This window comes from Podarcis gaigeae (assembly GCF_964106915.1).
Source record: "Podarcis gaigeae genome assembly, chromosome: 6".
Lineage (NCBI taxonomy): Eukaryota > Metazoa > Chordata > Lepidosauria > Squamata > Lacertidae > Podarcis > Podarcis gaigeae.
The window spans coordinates 61461748-61487213 of record NC_139682.1 but is presented as its reverse complement, the minus strand read 5'-3'; the positions used below and the strand labels follow the sequence as shown (position 1 = coordinate 61487213).

Sequence of the window (25466 nt, the reverse complement as noted above, 5' to 3'; positions counted from 1 at the left end):
CCAGTGGGAGGAGGAGAGAAAGAACCTGAGCGGGAGTTTGAGAGAGCACATTTTTTCTGCAGGCAGAGAGTGGGTCTAGGAGAGCAAGAGAGGTCGTCTGCACTGCACGGGTCTGTTACGGTGGAGTCTTGGGTTTGCGTGGACAGGCGGATGGGTCACAGGGTGAGAGACGGGGTTTGCAGGAGCCTGTTCCATCCAGTGAAAGGTGGGGGAGGAAATAGTTTTTACTGTGGCAGAGGGGAGGGGAGGGTCAAAGAGCAAGAGAGAGGGGATTTGCACTTTGCATGGGCTATCTCCATCTTATCTGCATTCTGAGTAAACCTTACAATGTAAGTCTACCTTACATTCTCCTGAATGCCACTCCTTACTAACAACCAACTAATTGATAAACTTAGATCGAATTGTCTGATACCAGGAGCCGTTTTAGCTGTTTAACACATTCCCTCTCTACTAAGTTCGAATCCCTGCGGTGGGGTGCGCTCCCGCTGCTCGGTCCCAGCGCCTGCCAACCTAGCAGTTCGAAAGCACCTCCAGGTGCAAGTAGATAAATAGGGACCGCTTACCAGCGGGAAGGTAAACGGCGTTTCCGTGTGCGGCTCTGGCTCGCCAGAGCAGCGATGTCACGCTGGCCACGTGACCCGGAAGTGTCTCCGGACAGCGCTGGCCCCTGGCCTCTTAAGTGAGATGGGCGCACAACCCCAGAGTCTGTCAAGACTGGCCCGTACGGGCAGGGGTACCTTTACCTTTACCTCTCTACTAAGTACCCCTACACCTTTGTTTGATACATTCCCTCCCTGCTAAGCTCCCCTTTACCAAAGTCTCCTGAAGTGCATTCTAAGTTCCTGTAGTCATAAGCATAGATTTGTGAGATCTGTGTTTCCTTATTAAGCCGTAGTTGTGAAGAGTTACCGTAGCTGGAATCCTATCCTCTGTTTGGATAGAGCTCAGAGTCACCTTGGGGTTCTCCATTAATTTAATAAGAATGTTTTCACTTACACCACCTTTTCTTTTCTTTTTGGCATAATGTTGTGCCTTCACCAGCACAAACATGTCACTATGCCAACATAGATTCACAGGGCCAGTATATATTCTGCCTCTACGGTACAGGGGGATTTAGGAGTGATCCTATCCTCAGCCAGCAGGTGTAACTCAGGATTGAGCAGTAAGCAGTTTTGTGCCAGGAAAAATTGAAACCTTATTCCTTCTCTTCAAGATAGAATTGCCATTCCATGAGATCCAGACCAGACCCTGCTTAGAACATACTTCTTCTAAAAATAGGGGATATCTTATATCTGCATTAAAGGTACAGTGATATTTCATTAACAATGAACACAGTTGCATATGGCATCCCCTATCCCCCCCAACTCCCTTTGGTTAATTCTTGGTTAATTCTTTCAATTAGCAGTTCAGTTGATTGTTGCCAGATAATTAAAATGGCAATTCATTGATTATTACCACAGAATTAAAATTACAATTATATATGTATTTCAACAGACTTCTAAATTGCATAATATGGGCTCTTTTAGACTTAATTAAAACAACAAAGAGTTGCAAATGTAGATAGATCAATTCCCAGCTGGTTTTCTTTCCCTTCTCCCACAAATAGGATTAGAATACTTATCACTCACTCTCCAGTTCAGATTTTTATCACAGATTTTTAGTTTTGCTAGCTAATGAGAACATGAACTAATTATTTCTTCCTTAAACATACCTGGCCGTCCCCATTAAAAGTGAATGCAAAGCACAGCTTTCAGATGCCATATATAGACACATCTATATATTTAGATAGGCACAGAGGCACAGTTTGCAGATGTCATCCTCATTCACAGCTGCAATGAAAGACAAGGAATGAACCATGTAAGCTGCAAGGTGGGTCTTTTAAGGCTGCAATCTTCCTCCCATTTATCCAGGAATAAGAACCACTGAGCTAAATGGGATTTCTTTTGAATAGAAATATATAGGATTGCACTGTGAATATATACTTAGATTCAGTATGCATCAGGTAACACAAGGGTGAAGACAGTTACAGCATATAGAATGCAGGGGCTAGATTTAATGTTTTCCAGTGATACATGTCCAACCATTCTTCAAATCTGCCCTGATTCCCTAATCAGAGGAGGGTATTTTTGGTGATACAGACCAAATAACATCAGGCACAGCCAGCTTCTACTTTGAACTTGCGAAACCAACCCCACCCCTGGAGTTTAATAATGGAAAGCAATAATACAGTTCAGTTTTGGAGAGATTTTCTTTTCTTATTCTTTTCTTTTTTGCAAGTTACAAGACGACTTTGGCTGTGCCTGTTGCTAATTGGCTCACTTCCCTAATCCCCAAACAAGTTTTGCTTAAAAAAAGTGTTTAATTTGCTCCATTCGGTTTCTGATATGCCACATACCCTCCAAGTGTCCTGATTTTCCAGGGACAGTCCCGGAATTACGAAAGCCATCCTGGCTTCTGATTAGATCCCGGAATGTCCCTGTTTCCCCCGCCAGTGCCACTGCTGCCAAGCTCAGGGAGGAGAATGAGCCAGCGCTTGTCCTAAACGGCAACGATGGCAGTAGCAGTGGCTGTGAGGCAGCATCCTGTTGTCTCTCCATGACCCCCGCTGCCAGCCTCCTCCCTTGGACAGCTCATAGAAGCTGCTGGAGAGCGGGAAAGGAGGAGGTAAGGTTGCGGCCGCTACCGCCAAGGCCCAGCCCCAAGTGAGATGCCAGCTCTGAGAGGCAGAAAGAAAGGAGGAATCTCTTTTTTTTAATATTAAAAACACTTCCTGTGTCCGTGTCTAATCTTGCCCCTTTCTAAGATTCATTTACAGTGGTACCTCGGGTTACAGATGCTTCAGGTTACAGACTCCGCTAACCCAGAAATAGTACCTCGGGTTAAGAACTTTACCTCAGGATGAGAACAGAAATCGTGCGGTGGCAGTGGGAGACCCCATTAGCTAAAGTGGTGCTTCAGGTTAAGAACAGTTTCAGGTTAAGAACGGACCTCCAGAACGAATTAAGTTCTTAACCCGAGGTACCACTGTATTGGCGTGTGTTTTTCTTTTTGTATACCTACCAAAGAATAAAATAAAATAAAATTGGGATTAAGGGGTTTCCTCAAGACGGTGGAGGGCATGTTTGCTGTGCCTTGCTGGTGGTAGTGGCAGCGGCACTTGTACTTCTTCTGATAGGAAATGCTCCGCTGAAGGAGGGAACACAAAAATATGGGGACGAGGAGGAGTTGGAGGAGTGAGAAATAACTTTCATCTGAGGAATGTTACCGGGTATGTATGCCCATAATGTCTATGGTTATCGAGGATGTGGCCTGAAGGCACATGAAGCCACCAGCTAATTGAACTCAACAGGTCTACTGGTCAGTACTTGGAGAGATAACCTCATAGGAACCACAGGTATGCTACTCTGAGTTCAGTGATCACGCAAAGCTGGGAAATGAACACAAGGACATAAAAATGTGTGGGAGGCTTTTTTATGGCCAGGATCTCAAAATCCCCCATCTTGGCTTCAAGGCTGCTGGCGTCAATACAGAAAGACCTATACATTGTGCCACTCTCTAATGCCCTTTTCATGCCCTCTTTGTGAATACAGTACTTCTCTGATAATGGGAGCAGCTTCTAAGCCAAATATGGGGAGGGGGTATTGTTTTTGTTTATTACTATGGAATGTATTATTGTGTTTTTATACTGTAAACTGCCCTGTGATTCTTGGATGAAGGGTGGTATAGAAACGTTAATAATAATAAGCTGTTCATCAGCAATATCTACTATACAGTAAATGCAGGCTGGTTTTTGACTGTGCAACCAGAGAAGACAAAAGGAACGGCTACCAGCCTTGATGGCTATGCTTTGCTTCCACTGTCGGAGGCAGTATGCTTCCGAATACCAATTGCTAGGAATCTCAGGTAAAGAGAGTGCTGTCTGCACTCAGGTCCGGTTTGCAGGCTTCCTATGAGCCTCTGGTTGGCCAACTGTGAGAAGAGAGTGCTAGACTAGATGGAACCTTGACCTGATGGAGCGGGGATCTCCTTATGTGTGTTCCTAGAGAGCCGCAATAGTCCAATAATCATAAACAACTGTTAGAATTGCAGGACTTTGACCATTTTAAGAAATCAGGCTGTTCCTTGAGAGTATTGTTATAAACTGAATTTGATTGAGATGTGCAGCCATACCTCTCTTTTTGCTACAAACAAAGGGAAGAGAATAATGTGGGAACAGAAAGAAGGCTTGAAAGAAAATCTCTCGGCACATACCGAGTATGAATTACAATTAGCTTTTAGATGCTGTGTGAAGTTGCCTATGTTTTGCCCGTGCTATGTTTTTGGTTGATGTATTGTGCAGCAAGGACATAGAGTTACCTTTGAGTGTACTGAAAGATATTATCAAAGTCACACAGTTAAACTCCCTTAAGTCCTACTGATTTCAATTGGGAGAGGTTTAAACTTGTTTGACTCTTTTTCTGAAATTCGTGGGATGTAAAATTGTTTATATATTTTTTAAGCCCCACATAATTTAAAAGATGCCACATGTCTTTTTATACCCATTCCAACCTGGATGCTACCAAAAAGTCCCCCTAAAAAAACAGCAACACTGTAGGACTTGGGTTGAATGACAAGCAAAACAAAATTAGTATTATATGTGTACTAGTACATACTAGGTACTAGGGATGCAGATGGCGCTGTGGGTAAAACCTCAGGGCCTAGGGCTTGCTGATCGCATAGTCGGCAGTTCGAATCCCCGCGGCGGGGGGAGCTCCCGTCTTTCGGTCCCAGCTCCTGCCCACCTAGCAGTTCGAAAGCACCTCCAGGTGCAAGTAGATAAATAGGTACCGCTTTATAGCGGGAAGGTAAACGGCGTTTCCGTGTGCTGCGCTGGTGCTGGCTTGCCAGAGCAGCTTCGTCACGCTGGCCACATGACCCGGAAGTGTCTCCGGACAGCGCTGGCCCCCGGCCTCTTAAGTGAGATGGGCGCACAACCCTAGAGTCGGACACGACTGGCCCGTACAGGCAGGGGTACCTTTACCTAGTACACACTTTCTCCAAATCCCCACATTGTCTATTGGTACCATCAACACAGGCAGGAGAAAGTCCCAGCAGCTTGCACATATCAGGTGTACAGAATAAAGGTACTGGATACAAAACAGAGGCACCGCAGATTTGTGTCACGAAGACCAAGAAAGGCACACACAAATTCCCACGTTCTTCTCTAGATAATAATTATTAGCCAAAGCTACAGTGTTAGTCTTGGTGCTGTGCCAGATTACCACATACCGGTAGTTCAGAAAGGCATTACCAGCAATAACAATGACTTGCTTAGCAACTTCCTCCAGGAGGAGAAGGCTTTGAGTGGGTTAGCTGGTGAATGAATACCAAAGTTTGGTCAGGACTGGGCAGTCATAGCATTCTAAAAAGCTGCATTAGATCCCACCAACAATGATGACCACAATTCAGTTGTGTAAAGAGTAAACTTAATAATAAAAACAAAGGAGAAGTAAGACAATATTTTTGATGTGGCATGAATAAATTGTCTAGCATATATTATAAAATAAAAGTGTTTCATATTAAAAACTAATAAAAAATATTTTTAAAAAACGAAATATTTTAAAATATTTTATTTTAAATAAATAAATAAATACTAAATGATAACAACTAATCATTCACACAGTAAGACTAAAGGAAACTAAATTATTTGTTTCTAAATAACGGAAAGTGGACCATATTGTTCTTTTAAAACACAGTTTTTGGATTCAACACACATGTAATACAGAGCTACAAGCAGATTATATGCCTAATTTTAATGAATACAATAAAGACAAAATTATAATAAGACCAGGGTTTTCATCAGCCACAACTCGCCATTGCCATTCTAAGACACCAAGGGAGGTGTTTGTGGTGAGTTCTAGTAACTCTTTTTCTAGAAAAATAGCACTGAATAAGACAACATTATAAGACAAAATTAATTAGAACAAAATGTGTGTGCCTACCTGGTGAAAGTCTGCATACTGTAGTGATTGGTTTGTTGGGCTAGGACAAGAGAGACTCAGGTTAAAATATCTGCTCATGCATAAACTTTAGTTAGTGATCCTGGGTCTATCCCCAGGATGAAATGAGGTGGTTGTGAAAAGCATGGCAGTTTGGGATATAAAGGCCTGGGATATAAAGACCCTAAGCTGCAAACTAATTAATTCTTTAGAATTTTATGGAGAAAAGGACAGAAAATATAGTCCAGATCATCTCATATTCTTTTCTACTGGAATCCATGGAATTCATCTTTTTCTGTTTTGTGACTAATCAATATATTATGTAATAGGATTAACAGAGAACAGAACTGGAGTAAAAACAGATGGGATAACACAATTCTGAAACAGAAAGTTTATAGAAGCGAAAGACACAACAGGGCAGGTGGAAGCATGCCAAGACTGAGACACAGTGTGTCTGAAGAAAGAATGTCATACAATATATAGTTTGGCAAGCAGAGAAGAAATTGTTTGGATTGAAATAAAAAAGAGCAAAGGAATAATGATAGGAAACTATTCTGAGACCATCTGGCTCAGATAAAAAGATGTCCAAAGTATTTCCACAGATAAGAGAGACTACGAAGAGTTCAAGACAGGCAACAGACAATTTCGAGATCTGGACTGGGACGGCAATAACCTGTGATGTTTTCTTTTATTCCTCAGCAGTGTTGCCTCTGTAATGTTTTCCAGCTTTTCTACAATGCAAGTTATACAACCTTGGCAGTATTTTAAGGTTATAAAGATAGGCTGGCCCATCAGAAATGAAATGCTCCATTTTCTATGTTCTAGGAAGAAACACAAGAATGTGCACTGATAATCTCTTGTTCTTTTGGCTTGCTTCAGACAGATCTATATAGATACCTAACAATTCAAGCCCTCCCACCCCTGCCAACTATGGGGTTGGTCCATTCCAAAACAAGTTCTCCTGCACAACTCCAGTTTGAATGTTTGAGCCATATATGGTTCTGTCTTGGGTCCTTTCAACTTCAGGGGCCTTTAGTGCTAATTCACCACAAACAACTGGAAACAGATTTATTAAATGGTTTTCCAGTCTGCATTTTTAGGGCACATTGTTCTTGTAAAGAAGCTTACTATATATATCATCAAAACACAACACTACTATTTTAAAAAATACCATTTCAAAGTTCTAAATGATCAGCGGTTAATATTTCTCAGTACAACACATTAATTAACCAAAGAACATAACCATAAAATGCAAAATATAATTTTAAATTAAAAGCCTATACCAGTTAGTAAAAGAACATTTGGAAATATTTTTATTATAGTCCACGTTTAACTAATTTCCCATCCTGGGTTGGCGGGGAATAACTGGTATAGGCTTTTAATTTAAAATTGTGCACAGTACACAAGGCTATTCAAGTTATTTTGGCACCTGAGACAGAAAGCACACCTTTCCTTCTATGGAATTTTGTTTTAAAATACAATAAACAAATACATTACATTTTGCTGCCTTTCCATGACAACCAAAATCAGCTGACTGAGGTGACCAGTCTGTCTAATAGTAGGGCCGGATCTAATTAACCCAAAGGCTCATCTAGCCCAATATCTTGTTCTTACAGGGACAAACCAGATGTCTCTGGGAAGCCTGAAAGCAAGACCTGAGTGCAACAGCACACTCCTCACTTGTGGTTCCGAGCAATGGGTATTCAGAGGCATACTGCCTCTGACAGTGAAGGCAGAACAAAGCAACCATGTCTAGTAGCCACTGATAGCCCTGAATGTATTGGTTTGCTTCTGCTGTACTAGGAAAAATAAAATGGGAAGCCTAGGCAAAGCAATGCATCAGCAACCACATCATAAACTGCATCAGAGACCACTCATCATCTCAGGTGCATCAAGAGATCTTTGCTGGTCCACACAGGACAGGCTAATGCTACAAGTGCATATACTCAAGAAAAACTATCACAGGACTTAAGCAGTAACATAGAAAACCCTAGAACATAGTAGTTTGGCAGTGACACAGTGCCTGAAATCTTTGTGATAACAAAGAATAAATTATATCCAATCTAGAAAAAAATAGCTAGTAAAGAAGTAGTCTTACTTCCACAAAAGCCAGCTGATCATCATTTGATTACATCTTGTGATACCATTTAAAAGTTCTTAATGTTGTCTTTGTGAAGAATGGTTTGAAGGGTGCTTTTAAACCCAAGCTGAATAATCTGGGAGTGGGGAACAGCCGACTTATCACAACATGTATTACAAGAACATATGGTTTTTTCCCAGGCAAATAATACTACTATTTGCAGGAAGATGTGACTAAGAGAATGAGCAGGCTGCCAAGATCTTCAAGCATCGGAGCTGTTATGGCAAGCCACACATTTGTGTAGTGATAAGGACAAAAAACCAGTTCAGGAGTTGCATAATATTACTTGATAATTAAGTAGGCTTATGTAGCCAGGGCTCATTACATGATCTTGCCATACTTTCTCAGTTCCTCACAAAGCAGAATGAAATAGGTGGAAAAAAGCACTGAAGCAGGTAAGATAATCATAAGGTTTTCAACAAATAATATATGCGTGCATTTGCCACAGTAAATAAAGCTACAGTTTTAAGCTCTGGACCCTGTGCAATATTTTCCCACTACTATAAGTTAAATATGGTTGTGTAAAATATATTTTCTTGCTAGTTTTTTTGTTTCCATTCTTCACATATATCTACTACTTGCTCATGTATCTGTATCCAACATTGGACTGTATTCAACACTGGAGCTCTGCTTGTGCATCAGGACTTCCATGTGCATAAAAGATCTGCTGCTGTTGCTCTTGTCCCAGCTACACCCACATGCTCATGCATCTTAAAAAATCACCTTCAGACAGTTGTGGGGGCCCCTCCAGGGCAAAGTTTGGGGGGCACTCAGTGGAAGGAAAGGAAACTTCACACACTGAGTGTTTCCTTGGGGAATTGTCACACCATATCATTGAGAGGAGATACAAACAATGTTTATTGACAAGTGGAAAACACAACTGATTAGACATCTGGGTGTCTCTCCTGAATGAGATATATTGGGAGGGATGCATTGTAATCCCATGATTAATAACATTCAGGAAGGTCTAGAAACACAGAAGGAAGGAAGATACATTGGTTTGCAAAGATTTATTGAATGAAACTGCATATAATCTCCAGACCTCTGCTTTTATTCCACATTTGTGAATGATAATGCAGGAATGTAAGGTGAGAAAATGGCAAAAGGTTATGTTTTTTTGTAAAATGGAAAATGGCAAATGATTCAAGGGGAGAAAAACAATTTTAAAATAAGCAGAGTCAATTAGTTTTTCTGCAACTTAATAGTTATATTACTATGCAGCTCAATTATTAGACTTACTAGAGTGCATCAGACAAGATAATTAACACCACTATTATCTTTTGAACAGCAGACTATTAAAATGCCCCTGAACTATTTACCCTGGGCAAGAGAAAAAGAGCTGAAAGTATAATTGTACAGTAATGTTATAGTAAAAGTAAATCTGCATGTTTGGAATAAATCAAATCTCCTGCCTGGCAGCAGGATAGTGTAGTATAAAGGAGCGGATAGCAGTTTATGAACCTCTAAGGCACAGCCCTAATTGGAATAAATTGGAAGAGAAGCTAAAATATATCCATGGGAATCTTATAAGTTGGAGGAGATGGGAAGTACATTTGTTGATCACTGGGAGCTGTATAACTTGAGAAGACTACAGCATTAATCAAAACTAATTTAATTTACTTTTGGAAAATTAATAGAAATAAAAAATGAACAGAGATTATCCATTTTACGTACTGAACTGAAAGAACACTACAGAAATCAAACAAGCAAATACTGAGAAGAGGAGCAGTGTTTAAAATAGAGAGCAGCAGAGTCAGTAGGGATAAGTTATATAAAAATATTTAAAATTAATCATGGAATTTTCTTTTCAGTAAGATTATTACTGTTGAATGTAATGCAGACTCTCAAGAAAAATCTTCCAAGAAGTATGTGGAAATATATTTGGAAAGCAGGTGTCACCAGTGCATTATTAATCTGAGTGAGAACTACTTTAAAGGTGCTTGCTTATTGATACTGTGAGCATTGAGAAAAATCCTAGTGTTGCAATGCTGCAGTAGTCATTTGTACTGGTAGCTTATTTTTTAAAAGATGCGAGATGACTTATATAGAAATAAAAGTAGAATTAGTTAATGTTAAAGAGCTTGGATTTGAACAGAAAGTAGAACTAATATGTATTGTAATTTATTGGCAGCTGTTATTATTTTGGTTGCACAACTTTCTGAGGGTGGAGAGGGAGCAGAAAGCCAGACAGTCAAGAAAGTCAATGGAAAATATAACTTGGGTGATGATTAGCAGTGTGAAAGTAACATGCATGTTACATTACAGAAGATAAGAAATAAAGTAAACTGAGATCATGCAGGGGATGGTTTGCAGTTTACTTTGCTTATTCAGATAGAAACAATGGAAGTGGAACATTTGAACAGATATGCTGCAGCAATAAATAACTATGAAGAACAGATCAGAACTATGATAGTAGAGAGTGGTATATTTATGCACATCTCATATTATCTGATTAGATTATGGGTTGTATTTGGTGCTAGTTTTACTCAAGGTAAACTCCTTTAAAACCAATGAAACCAAGTTATTGTTTGTTTATTATCCACACTTCACCCTAAGGTCCCACGGCATGTTATAGCATTAGAACACAATATTAAAACAAAACAACTTACAATCATAAAAAGTAGGTCCCAGAACCTTGCACATTAATAGCAATAAAGAAATGGGCAGAGATTATCCATTTTAAGTATTGAACTAAGAGGAAAATCACAACAGTCATATACATTAATTTCAATGGTCTCTTCTGAGTAGGACTAGCATTAGATACAATCTGATGAGCCAAATTCAACTAAATAGTTGTGCCGGTGGGAACCAGCGCAATGATTCCCACTAACACAATGGAGCATCCACACTCTCTCCTCCACATACATGCCTCCTGCCCACCCCCCAAAATCAGCTCTGGGAGGTCAGGAAAACCTCCAGAGCAGCATATGGGGGAGGACAGGGGAAGATTGTTCCATCTGACAAACAGAAATGCTTGCACCAACGAAGCAATCAGAATAGCATGATGTGGGATTTCTCCCTAGATGTATTTAACATAGGGCTGCCATGCTTCTTGAATTTCCCAGACATAGCCAGGATTCGGCCCTCGGAAACAGAGTCTGGGTGAAAATTGCTGAAATGTCCGTGAAAATCCGGAAGTATGGCAACCCAGATTTTCACTTTTTGAAATATGGCAGCCCTAATTTACGCTTCAGGTTACATACACTTCAGGTTACAGACTCCGCTAACCCAGAAATAGTACCTCGGGTACTTTGCTTCAGGATGAGAACAGAAATTGTGCTCCGGTGGTGCGGCAGCAGCAGGAGGCCCCATTAGCTAAAGTGGTGCTTCAGGTTAAGAACAGTTTCAGGTTAAGAACGGACCTCCAGAACGAATTAAGTACTTAACCCGAGGTACCACTGTGTATATGTATTTTCTTTTGTAATTTTACGGTATAAAATAAAAAAGGATTAAACAAATTTATAGAAGATAAGGCTATCAATGACTTCTAGCCACAATGCTATGTTCTACCTCTACTGCTGGAGGCAGTAGGCCTCTAAATACCAGCTACTTGGAACTGCAAGAAGGGAGAGCACTGTTGAACTCTGGTGCTGCTTGCTATGACAGTAGGATGTTGGACAAGATGGGCTATTGAATTTTATTACATCATGGTTTAAAATTTTCATAAGCTGCCCACTGGCACTACATGAGTGGGAGAGAAATCACTAAACAAATACAGTGGTACCTCGGGTTACAGATGCTTCAGGTTATAGATGCTTCAGCTTACAGACTCCGCTAACTCAGAAATAGTACCTCAGGTTAAGAACTTTACTTCAAGATGAGAACAGAAATCACACAGCAGTGGGAGCCCCCATAACTAAAGTGGTACCTCAGGTTAAGAACAGTTTCAGATTAAGAACGGACCTCCAGAACAAATTAAGTTCTTAACCTGAGGTACCACTGTAAAATAAAATAAAATTACTTTACCTTTTGATAACTCCTGTTTTTCCTGGAACTGAAAAAAGACGGGTTAACTGCATCCTAGTGAGCCACCACAGATAGCTGCTAGATTTTGTTTGTCTTGATGGATCAGAAGTTTATGAAAGGCAGATTCAAAATACTTGATTTTCTTTTTTTAGACATTACTGATTGCAGTTCGATACAGACAATTTCAGTCTCATTTTCTATTTTTGTGTAATAGGGAAAGAGGTCTGGTCCATTAACTCTCCCATTCTCTCCTGCAGGAAGGAAACCATCTCAGCTAACACAAAGTCTTGTATGCTGAACTTCTCCCTTAGGGTATTTGACTCATCTAAGTACAGCAGAAACTGCTTCGTGGCTGAGTCACATTCTATAAGTATTCCTTTCAAAACACTCACCATCTTCCCAACAGATTTTCTGATTTGTTTTATATGACCAGCAACATTGCCTTTTGATATTTCTATGAGATGAACACTGATGCAGGATAACACAGGCTGTTAAAGGTCTTGGGGCACTTCTGTAACAGCAGAATGGGTTCTCTCCACACTGATTAACCAACCAAAATTTACCACTGCAATTCTCCTTGCTTAATGCTTCTTGAAATGCCTGCTGAAAGATCCATTCAGCATATGAGTTCTTCCTTCACATGCTGCTATTAACTGCTGTTGACTGACATGGGAGTGTCAAGCAGCAGCTGTGTTCCACCCCAAATTAGGTGATATTACTGTACGGGTAGATATTTTATATTATAATAAGCTTTTGTCAGGCCAATCTGGCAGGTGGGATATACTGTACACTTCAATTAGCTGACATTCTTTAAAAAAATTGCATTCCTATGGAAGATGCTAAAGGAGTATACATCTTTTAACCAAAAATAATACTTACTGTACAGTGGTACCTCGGGTTAAGTACTAAATTCGTTCCAGAGGTCCTACACACAAAAAATCTAAGACTAAGATTTCCTGCATTAACAGGGTAGGGGTAGCTCACCTCTGAATTGGGTACTCCTTCCTTTCAAACAGGCAATAAATGTTTTCTTAGAACTGGGTCCCACAACTGCAGAATCCCAAGCACAAGAACCGGCACTGTAAATATAAAATTATAAATACATAAGAATGGCAATATTGGTATTATTATCTTCCATTTTTCTTCTTCAAAAAAGCAAACGGGACTAAGCAAGAATTAATAAAAATGAAAACCCATGTTGCTCCCATCTAACTAGAAATGGAAAATAGGCACTACTCTATGAAACTTGTGGCAGATTAGAGCTAGAACAGAGCTAGCATGAGAGTTTTTAAAGGTCTGGAACAGATTAATCCATTTTGCATTACAGTGATACCTTGGGTTAAGAACCTAATTCGTTCTGGAGGTCCGTTCTTAACCTGAAACTGTTCTTAACCTGAGCTGCCACTTTAGCTAATGGGGCCTCCTGCTGCCGCAGCGCCACTGCAACACAATTTCTCTTCTCATCCTGAAGCAAAGGTTTTAATCCGAGGTAGTATTTCTGGGTTAATGGGGTCTGTAACCTGAAGAGTCTGTAACCTGAAGCATCTGTAACCCGAGGTACCACTGTACTTTCTATGGGAAAGCGCACCTTGGTTTTGGAATGCTTTGATTTTGGAACAGACTTCCAGAACGGATTAAGTTTGAGAACCCACTGTATACAATTATATTAGCATCTGCAAATCTTTTGTGAGTATGTGTCCTCTTTTGGGGTGCTGCGTTCCCTCTCCCTCTCTTTCTAGCAATTGGCCAACCTAGTCTGAGTTGCCACAGGCAAAGAAGAGAACATACAAAACGGCATGAGTGACAGCAGTGCTGGCCTCCAGCATAAGGTTTGGCATGTACTTTAATAGGGCACTGATCTTACCCTAGCCTTACAAATAGCAACCTAATTTGTCTGAAAAGAAAGAAAAGCAATAGAGGCAGTTAAGAATTTTTTATTTTTTTAAAAGGCTCTTAGTCTTATTAAACTAATTGCAACATGAATGCAGAGGAGGACATGAAGATGTGCACCCCCTCTGCTGGCCTCCTCTTGATATGCACATTAGCAACTTAAAAAAAAAATAAAAATAAAGGATGCACAAAGATGCAAAGGCGAACAAAGGCTCTTTTTCAGAGTGCATGATGAGCAACGAATCAGGATGCGGTAATGAGACATCCTATTAAACTCAGATGGAACTTTGTCTTTTGAAAATAAAAGAGTACAATACTGGCATATAAATGTGGTTTTTCTCAAAGACAAAAGGTGGGTGGTGTAAGTACGAGTACAAAATGAAAGAGCCATTCATCTGTGACCCACAACAGTCTACCTACGATCAAGTAATTGAGTATCTCCACTCCATTTATGTCTTAATGGGGGTGGGGAAGGTACGTCACAACCATCTGTTTAGGGCCATTGTGTGAAGATGCATTACAGGAGAAGATTGCACAAGGCAGCAAAGTTTACTGCCAAGACAATATGGGATTATTTGAGAATATGTCAGTGCTCTAACGTGAAAAAGGATCTGCTCCAAAAACCAGCCAGAGATCAGCAGAGAGGAAGCGTGGATATGTCTCAGACTATGAAATATCAAGCCACCCAGCATTTGAAACTCGAAATACTGTCCCAAGTGAATGTGATTTCTACACGCAGTCTGCTTTAGGCAGGCAAATTCATGTTAAAAGTAAACTCACAAGGTTCTATCCAGCTATGTCATACTCAGAGTGGACCCAGTGAACTTAAGTGAGTCAAGTGAGAGAGAGGACCCCCAAACCCCACTTTTTTTTAGGGCAAGATCTTGGCCTGAAATCACACGAGAGCAAGGAGCCCAAAATGGCCGTCATGCTCTTGTGGGGGAAAACAGGATGTCCCAGTTGACAGGTATGAAAATTATCCATATCTCAACCCTCCTTTGAAACTGGAAGATGTTAATTGTCCACTAGAGGATCATTCATGAGTGGATAAAAAGAGCACCCTGGCAGAAAGGAAGGACAGAGCACTGATGTAGCCTCTCTCCTGAGATTATTTATTACATTTGTATCCCATCTTTCCTCCAAGGATCACAAGGCATACACTCCCCATGTTTAGTCTCACAAACTCAATAAAGAAGCATATTTAACAAGGAAGCAAGCAGGTATTTGAAAGCATTCAAATATGACTACTAGAACATAGAAAAACATTTTGAGAGTATACAAGCCTTGACTAATGTCTTCCTGATAAATTCCAGCCTCCCTGAGCCACTTCAGGCCTGCCATGCTGTGACTAAGGTAATTAGGCACCCAATACTAAAAAACAAAACAAAACCCCAACCCCAATGTTGTAAAGGCTTTTTGCAGCACAATATTCCCAGAGTTGTCTTCACAGTCCAGAAGATGCTTCTGCTTTTCACACACTAAAGCAAGCTTCCTCAACCTTGGCCCTCCAGATGTTTTGAGGCTACAATTCCCATCATCCCTGACCACTGGTCCTGCTAGCTAGGGTTCATGGGAGTTGCGGGCCAATAACATCTGGAGGGCCAAGGTTGAGGAAGCCTGCACCAAAGCATCATTATCTCGTTTACTGCATTTTACCATGGAAGGAAATAAATTAAAAATAAAATAATAGAAGAGGGAGGAATAAGGACTGTGCGTTAGCCCTCTACAAGTGAAAAAAGAGGTATAGTGCTCTACACAGCTATGTGTAGGGGTAAATAGTATAGTGTGCTACTGAGGCTGTGAGGAGCCCAAGGAAAATCATATTGGGTGGAGTGGTTATATATTTATACCCAAATGGTTTAACTGCAGCAGAGCGAATGTGGAGGGCCAATCATATCGCCAGCCCTGAATGAAGTTGCGACAAAGGTGAAACAGTTCACTGGTAGAGCATGTGCCTTGCATGCAAATGGTTCTTAGTTCAATCCTTGCCATCTCCAGGTAGGTCTAGGAGAGACACTCATAACTAAAACACGCACAAAGAGATCTCGGATAGCTACAGTCAGTCAGTGTAGAAATACTGATCTAAAACGACCACTGATCTGATTGGATGAAAGGCAGCTTCCTATGTTCCATCCAGCAGACAGTGGGTAAGTGATTACATTCATGCTGGACCTTATCTGCAATGAGATTAGCCACATGCCCCCAACTCCTAGTTGCCAGGTTCCCTCTGTGTTTCTGAATTTCCCCAGAATTGGCCCTGTTAGATAATCTGTTGGGGCGGCTCCAGAGACTCAGCCACCCAGAACTCCAGAAGGAGAGAGGAGGGCCCACTAACACAAAAAAGAAATCCTTCTTTAATTAGTGCAGCCTGGGCTGTTGCTTCTGGCAAGTCCTGCCAATATGGCTGCCAACCAACCAGAAAAAAACAACAACACTTGGACTGGCTGGATTCTTTTGCTTTCCAGTCAGCTGGCAGAAAAGCAAAGGGTGGCCGTTTCCTCCCCCATTTTGCCCCACTCTTCCTTATCCTTTCGTCCTTATTTTTAAAGCTCCATACCTAGTAGAATAAAGCTGGAATACACACACTCACCTGGGAGAGTAAGGTATAGTGAACTCTATTGGACTTATTTCGGGTTAGATATGCACAGGTTTACACTAAGATTTTGTGCTGGCTACTGCCTCTGAATCCACCAGAAGCCACTCTTTATTTTATTGTAGAATAGCAAGGGGGAATCTGTGGCCCTACAGATGTAAGACTCCCAGCTCCTGCCAGTCATAGCCAGCATAGCCAATGGTCAGGGATGTATCTTTGGATCCAAGGTGGCATTCAAATGCTTTTAATCAACGCCTTGGGTGCAACTAGAGCCTGCCAAAACCTGCTCAGGCTACATTCCAGGATCTTTTCTTGGGCCAGCTCTTGATCTGTTCCAGGATCTGTCCAGGTACCAGTGTTGTTGTTGTTGTTTTTAAGTAAAGCAAAATACAAGCATTGGCCATCCTACTTGCCAAGTAGGAAGGGAAATCAGGACCAAACTGTGTTTGGAATTATGGGAAGGAGGAAGAAAAACCCTCCTTTCTTTTTTAACCTTGGTGCAATCTAGGTCACCTCCAGACTCTCAGTATTCTGTGGGATGGATTCAAGCACATGCCAGAAATTTTGGCTTGGCCAATTAAAGTGGATTAAAGCTCTCTCTTGCCCTGATATAACAAATCCACTTAAAAACAAGAAGTAACTTTTTGAAATTGGGATAGTGTCAGCGAAATAGACTGAAAAGTATGGAATGGATGATCGATCGATGGGAAGGTCTCTAACTATGTAAGCAAATCAGGATGCATTCAGAATGAATATTCCGAACAAATGCTCAATAAAACCAGACACTGCTTTTGAGATGTGTCTTTTTGGACCCATCCTATTTTCTTTAATGACTGTGTTCTTTCTTATTTTGAGTTTTTTAAATTTTATAAATATTGTTTATTAGATTGTTGTAACCTGCCCCGGGACCTTAAGGTAAAGGGTGGGTAAACAACAACAACAACAACAACAACAACAACAACAACAACAACAACAACAAGAAGAAGAAGAAGTCTATCATAAGGTTTGTGCAAGTGAATCAGAATGAATGCCTAATGAACAGGTTGTCTGGAGTCCCAATTTTTTATTCTTCTCTCAAGAACCTTCCCTTCCATGACAAAGAGTATGTGAAGCTAAAAGTAAGGCAAGAAGCTAGGAAGGCAGAGGGCTGATTTCTCCTCAAATACAAAGCTGTGGCTATGGGAGAAGCAAGGTCCTCTTGGGGTGTTAAGGTTGTGAACCCCTCCACTCTAGGCCCAGGTTGTATATCTCTGTGAATAAACCATACATCATAAAGACACCACTGTCTCTGCTGTGGTAATTGAACCCTGGGTAAGTGCCTGGAACCCCTGGAATCTCACATCACTCAGAGATTGCTTACAGTATGTTTACACAAATAAGACATGACTCACAAGTTTCATGATGAGGATGGCAACTGAGGAAATGTTAGGCTACATTGGGCACATCTGCTTGTTAAGAAACCATGGACAATATTCTCAGCCACATCCTTATGCTGTTCTCTGACCAAGGCATTAAACACTTCCAGTTTAACCAGGCAGGATGTAACAAGAGAGAGAGAGATTCATCAGCTATGATAGATTAAGATGGAATTAATTAGCTCTTTTTCAAAGTACATCTTCATCAATAGCAGTGCCACGCATGTCAACCATGACTATATACATGGGATGCAATGAGGGATGCCGAGAAGCTTATAATTACTTTGCATTAAATCAGATGGCAGGTCTAAATGTGCCTTTACCTCATTCTCAGACCTGATACAGCCTCCTCTTTCTAGTCTACCTCAGCACTTGTACAGTGGGAAGGGACCAAAACAGAAGGGACATTAGTCCAACCCCCTGCAACGGACTATGTGCTATACAAATTATCAGTCATAGTATAGTTATGACATTTTGGAATTAATGGTCCTATGTGGGAATAAGGGTCCTCTCTGGATCATAAAGTGTATTCCTTCCCTTCAAAATGTGATAAACTGGTGCATGCTGCACCTGACTACCCTTCTGCTGAATGGGGGTCCTGTATGTCTGCCCCAAAGCCCTGCCCTCACAGCACCACTGCTCCTCAGTGCCAGATATCCATAGCCTCCGAGTAGTCTTCATGAATCTTCCTGCTACTGTGAGAAAGGAGAAAGGGGTTATAGGGGCACTTCCCTGACCTGCAGGTCAGCTAGTGTCATAGTTTCCTGGGGCACATTTCCTCCCTCCCATAACCCTGCCTCCCTACTCATTTCCCTCATCTGTTAATCTGACCTCTTGGTGAGAAACAAATAGTAGTAGGATTTTAGCCAGCTACTCACTCTTCTCTTTCAGGCACCTCTTGCATTTTGAAGCACCAGTAAAAGCAATATAGGAACCAGCACACCAGCTGAAGATAGGATATGATCCCATGATGCAACAGCAGTACTGTTGTTTTTTTTTCACAGTACAAAAAAGAGGAGGGACCACATGAACTAGAGAAAACAGTGAAAACCATTCTGAAGTGGGGAGCATGATTCTGAAATCTATTTTGCTGAGGGTGTGTAAGTAAGAGGTCTGGTGATTCTGCATCCTTGTACTTCAAGCTGTGGAAGGATGGGATTACACTTTGTGCACAGTCTTTAATAATTATCCAACATTAAATCTCATTTGAGTCAATTTCCAGTGCTACAAGGGCACTTTAGGCACTTTGTGCTTATAGGAGGATTTGTTTCTATTTAGCATCAATCATTTGCCGGTCTCCATTATTTTCTATCTTTGCAAAAGTGGAAATGAGTTCCACATGGATGTTCATTGCGGAACTGGTGCTGTGCATTCACCCAAGTTTTTCATTCTGTTCATCAGATGTCACCATTATCAAAATAGCAGCCACCACCTTTCACTTCAACTACTAGAAAACCACAGTTTCTATCACTGTGGCTAGGGTGTAAGTTCAGGTTTAGCTATTACCGTACTTTTAAAAAATCTTTTTGAACATTATGAGGATTTAAAACAAAAAACAAAAAAACCAACCACATGCAATTCTATTTTTGGGGTTTTTAAATTATTGTAAATCCTCTTGAAGACCTTAGGATAGGGTGGAGAAAGAACTAATAATAATAATAATAATAATAATAATAATAATAATAATAATAAAGAGAGAGAGAGACTTGCAACATCCTGTATATTGTTATGGTTAAAATATGCAATGGATTTCACAATTTATTCTTAAAAAACAATGGTAATAAATTCCTCAGCCCTGGCAAAACATTGTTTCTTAACACAGATGGTCTCAGTTACGGTCACATGAAAAGCAGAAAGAATAAGCTCAGTTGTATTTGTTTATGTCTGGGGTGGGGTTCTGTGGCCCTGAATTCAAATCTTGCATTGGCAGCTAAACAAAACATTACCCTTTAAAGAACATTTTGATCTGCTCTGAGGAACCAGATTTAATATCCATGATGCTTTATGGAGCTACTTTGTCCTGGAATATGAAAACATTATACAGAAGGAGGGATGTCTGACAATATTATTCAGCACTATTTAGGATTACCCCTTGGGCCTAGCCTCACTCCTCCAATTTATAATAATCATTTAAAAGTGATGCACATTTTCTAGGGATGGATAAAAGCTGTGGCAAATAACCTTGTATGATTTATGCAGAGAAATTGAACTGTGTGCACCACAGTAGGATTATTCCCTTACCTTATCACAGTACTGATAATAGCTGTTAATATATGATAGCCTGTGGAAAGCCACGGGAATGTAGTCATGGAAGAGAAATGTGAGGTGATGCAACTGCAGGACACTTTTTCAGAGTGTAAGTGATGTGATCATTTGCCAGAGCACTTGAGCTGAGCATGGCATGCATGGGTATGGGGCACCCCACTTTATCCTCTTAATAAGAGCTCTGTGACATAGACTAGTCTCAAAGACTGGGCCAAGTTCAGCCAGTGAACTTCATGGCCAGCCAGGTCTTCCCAGCCAAAGTCCAACATGCAAAGTCCTTTTTTGCCAGTTTACCATTTTATGACTGCTAGCTGACCAGAATAAATTGGATATTAATCTAATTCTAAACATCTGAAGGGCACCAGATTGGAGAAGGTTGGACCACAAATTCCTTTGGCAAACCAGCAGGGATGTTGGAATTGTAGCCCAGAACATGTGATTGGGGATGACCATGCTATATACTGAACACAAATGTGCAACTTATATATTCATCTCCTACCCCCTCACATACACACACAAACACATGATCAGTGCATCTGTTTGCATTTTTTGAAAGGCTATGAACTCTCCCTGGAGGTGTTCATCCTGAAGATGCTCCTGCACTTCAAAATCTACCACTGCACCTCTGGCTAAACAGGTTTACGTGCTTTACTGCCCCAATGTCTGAAAGGGAGGTGTACATCAGTCAGTACTTGGACCCACTTCATGACAATTAAAGTGTCCACAGCACATTTGGAGATGTGTGTCTCCCTTCCACAGGGCACATGTAGAGTCAAGTGGCTCTGTCTGGACTGAGAGGTGAGCCCAGATAAGCTTTCCTTTAAAAAAAGTTGAGTTCAACCTCACATTTCCTAAGGATGGCTGGTAGTGCCCCCTTTCCATTTCCTGCTGCTGCTGCTGGCTGAAGGCTTGAGCTGTTTATCCTGCAGCCATTGGGACTGCTGCAGACAGCCTTTCTTCTTCTTGTGAAAACTTAATCATTTAATAATAACCCTGGCAGAGTTCAGCAGAGCTCTTCCTTTGCCAGCAGCTCTCTCCTCTTCCACACTCGTTTCCACCCTGCTGTGACACTTCAGACAAAGCAGCTGGCCTTTATTACTTGTTGAATCAAATGTCTGTAAGAAGTGGCACAGAAATGTCTCATTTGCTGGCTTCTCTCTCTCTCTCTTTCTCCTCGCCCTATTTTCCTTTAATAGTAGTTCTTATATAAAAAGTCACTTTAGATCATTGTGATGAAAGGTGCTATTAAGTGAAAATGAATCTGAATGGAAAGTATAATGAATGCAAACCTCAACCACCACCCCTCCAAAAAAACCTGGTCCTTTTTCACAGGAGCACATCAGCCAAGGAAGGAAGGAGTATCACTTCCAAGTCAGTCTGAAACCAGGAGCCCAGAGACACACACCATACTTCTCAAAGCAATGTGCCTGTTAAAACAAGGCAGACAGATGCTAAGATGATAGCTGTGGAATTTAGCTGATGCTTTCACCAGCAGCAAGGGAGTATGAGGTCCATTAGAAGTCAGTTATTGACTTATGACATGTACCTTGGTCAATGTGTGCCCTTTTTCATCACGCCTACCATGCAGTTAGGGTGGCCACTTATGTATCCCCATGAATCATTAAAAAAAAGGCAGAAAAGGAAAACATTTGTATCAAATTTGCATATGCTGATTCATACGCAGCGCTGCAAATTCAGAAATAAGTACAATAAATTGAAATAAATAAATTCCACAGATTTGGTGACCTGTGTACTGCCCAAGTGTTAACTGTTAGCAGGCAACGTGAAGACCTCTGCTCTCCAATCTTAATGGCTCTTCATCTTTAAGCTGGACTTCCAACTGGACAGCCCTTTAAATATAGCACTCCTCCAAATAAAGTCCACTGTATGGTAGGATATGTGGTCAGCCTAAATGTCATGTTTTGCCCTGTTCACACAATCAAATATAGGGGTAGGCATTCTGTAATATACGGATTGAACAAAGGTGAAGGCGCTTAATCATTCCGACAGACAGCCAAAACTTTCTGCTCCTACAAACAGATCTTCAGGGGAGAGACAGCGTCTCTGCAATGCTGTTAAGCTTACAGAGCCCAATAATCCACTTCTGTTCTCACAAAGATCCCCAGACTGCATCTGCTGGGAGGTGAGAAGATTCCCAAACACACATTATCTGAGCTACTGCTTATTATTCTGAATATTCTGCAACACTTCTGTATCAAAAAGTCACTGTCTAACCATTAGTACCTACGGAAACTTATCACCTAAACTTTTCTAAACAAAAGGATTTGTATGGAAACTTTGCCACGAGACAGGAAACGTTTACTACACCATACAGGAGGAGGGAAAGGTGTTGAAAGCAAACAAAGAGTCAGAGAGGGTTTCAAGTCAATTGAAGTCACATCAAATCAAGCCCAGTTTTCACTTTAGCTGCATGCATATTTTGAATGGGGAAGCCCACTCACTGCTTTCCCGCCAGACGCATCACCTTCAGGATGTGGGGAACTTGTTTCCTCTTGGTAGAAACTGGCTGTGCATAGCATTGACCGGTCAGAACTGATGACAACATCTCCAGCCCATTTCTTCCCTCAAGCATTTTGTGGTTGATTCTGCTTTTTAAAAGGGGTTGGAGGTACATTCAACTGTGAAGCACTTTCAAACCAGCAGGTGAACCCCAAGGAAAGAAGAAACCTGTGACACGTCTATCTATCCCCCTCACAGGGAACGCAGCTCGAAGTTGGACTTACCTCTGGAAGGAAACTCTGTTGTCGAGATACTGAGGGGTCTTGTATTAGGCCTTGTTCACAAACATTGGTTCTCTGAGGAATGGAGACTTCTGGGTAAAGAGGTGAGTGCAGGAGAGAGCAGTTTTTCTCTCAGCAAGTTGCTCTCACTGTTATTATTACACCTGTGTTACTTAGTCAGCACCAGGGCTTCAAGGCTAAGGAGGGCCAGTATGCTAATTGGGAAGAATTCCACAGCTGTGAAGTTACACTTACACCTGGAGTCACTCTCAGCTCAGGAAAATTGCAGCCAAGGCATCTTCTGATTGGCTGGAAAGAGTCAGGCTAGTCACTAGGTGCAAGAGTGTAAGTTATCCATATGCCAGTGTGTGAGGCCTCGCATTTTGTCTTTACTTCCTTGACTGGCAACTGCGTTCCATTTTAATGGGGTCATGAATTCAGTGGCAATGTATTAGGCAATAGTAATAATAATAATTTATTATTTATACCCCACCCATCCAGCTGCATTGCTTCAGCCACTCTGGGCAGCTTCCAACAGAAATAATAATAAATAATAATAATAATAATAATACATCAAACATTGATAGTAACAATCAGATCCTATATAAAAAGTCACAATAACTTTAAAATAAACAACTTACAACAAACAAATATCCAATATTCCACTAAAATCCAACAGTAAACGGCAAAATTAAACAATAGCAAATAATAATTGAACAGTTTACACTTATCAATTGCAATAAAGAATCACTAATCTATAATCAACAAAATAACAGCAAATCACAAGGCACAAAATACTGTACAACAAAACGTACAAAACAATGCAAAAGGATGCACAACTTATCAGGTTAGCTCCTCCTTCATATGTTTTCAAGCATTCCCCCTCTTTTTTCCCTTCACAGTCTGCTTCTATTCTGTTTATCTTGCCCTGAATCTAGTTTTGATGACTAGTGAGCCAGCTAAAGGTCAGAGCCCCCTTAGTGCCTGCTACATCGCCCTGCATGTGTGCACTTTCAAACACCCTCCGCATTCCTCAGCACTATCTGACCAAGGTACTTGGGTTTTCTTCAACAAACCTGCCATCATCATTAGTCACATCTTGTCAAGTTGTTATTAATCCTCACAGTATGCCTCTTCTCATCAGGTCATTATTACCGTGTCAAAACAGAAACACTCTCATAAATGTAGAATGGGGGAAGGAAGAGCTGAGTAGGAGGCTCTGCGTCTGTCAGATCTCGGAAGGGCTTTGCGGTAATCTTAAAAGAGGGTTACTCATATTGTTTCAATGAGCGCTGCCTCAAAATCTGTCCCCCCGTTTCTTGGAAGTTTTCTTCCTCTGTAAAAGAGCTTTCCATTTATCTGCCTCATTCTTGGGGCGTTTTAGAATATTGGTTGATATGCGAACTGGAACTTTCCTTATGGTTTTAAGCAGTGCTGTTTTAATGGCATTTTATTGTACATTTTATTTATGGGTGCTTATTTTAATGCTTTGATGAAACTGTTTTATTGTTTATTTTAATTATGTGGGGCCAATACTTTCATAACTGGTTTTTATACTTGTAAGCCTCTTAGAAGCCATTTTGGCAAGTAAGCAGTATATACAGTGGTACCTCTGGTTACGTACTTAATTCGTTCCAGAGGTCCGTTCTTAACCTGAATCTGTTCTTAACCTGAAGACCACTTTAGCTAATGAGGCCTCCCGCTGCCGCTGCACGATTGCTGTTCTCATCCTGAAGCAAAGTTCTTAACCCGAAGTACTATTTCTGGGTTAGCGGAGTCTGTAACCTGAAGTTTATGTAACCCGAAGTGTATGTAACCCAAGGTACTACTGTACATGGATTGGTTTGTTGAGAAGTCCCTAGTATGTGAGTTTGTTTTTGACATACGCTGTGCAGGGTGCAATCCTGAGCTGAAACAGAGGGAAGTTTTAGCACTGGCTATAGTGGGGGGTCAGGACTGCATTTAAAAGGGTGGGGAATGGAGCCACGAAGATTTAACACTAAATGCCTTTTTCTGTGAATAATGTTAACAATATCAGGTGAACCAACTTTTGTACCTTATGTCATCCAATTGAGAGACGTCAAAACTAAAAACACCAATCTCTTAAGAACTTCATGGGCTTTAATATGCTATGTCACATGGTGGACTTACTTTAAGTTACAAATTTTTAAGTATTTAAGTACAAGTGATTAAAAAAATTAATATGAGTTTAAAAATTCAAAAACTTTTTATTGATTATTTAACATTTCTAAGAGCTACCTGCAATATTTCATCTTGGGATCTCAATGGGATCACATTTTTTAAAAAATATTTTATACATACATGTCTGCCTTATTGGGTGCTATTTAGGATAAATGGGTCTTATTGGAGTAAAATATAACAGAATAAACAAGATTTCAACCTATAATATCAGTTACTTCAGGCATTTCTTTAGAAAGTCGTTGAATTAAAAAGTATCTGAAAAGCTAGCCAAGCTCT

At 40.7% G+C, this 25466-nt stretch overlaps 1 pseudogene across 1 annotated transcript; it reads right to left on the bottom strand.

Moving 5' to 3' along the window:
• Nucleotides 1-12177: 12177 nt before the first annotated feature.
• Nucleotides 12178-12679, bottom strand: LOC310847481 (general transcription factor IIH subunit 5 pseudogene; annotated as a pseudogene). The gene has a single exon. The product of its transcript is annotated as a general transcription factor IIH subunit 5 pseudogene (transcript).
• Nucleotides 12680-25466: the final 12787 nt, after the last annotated feature.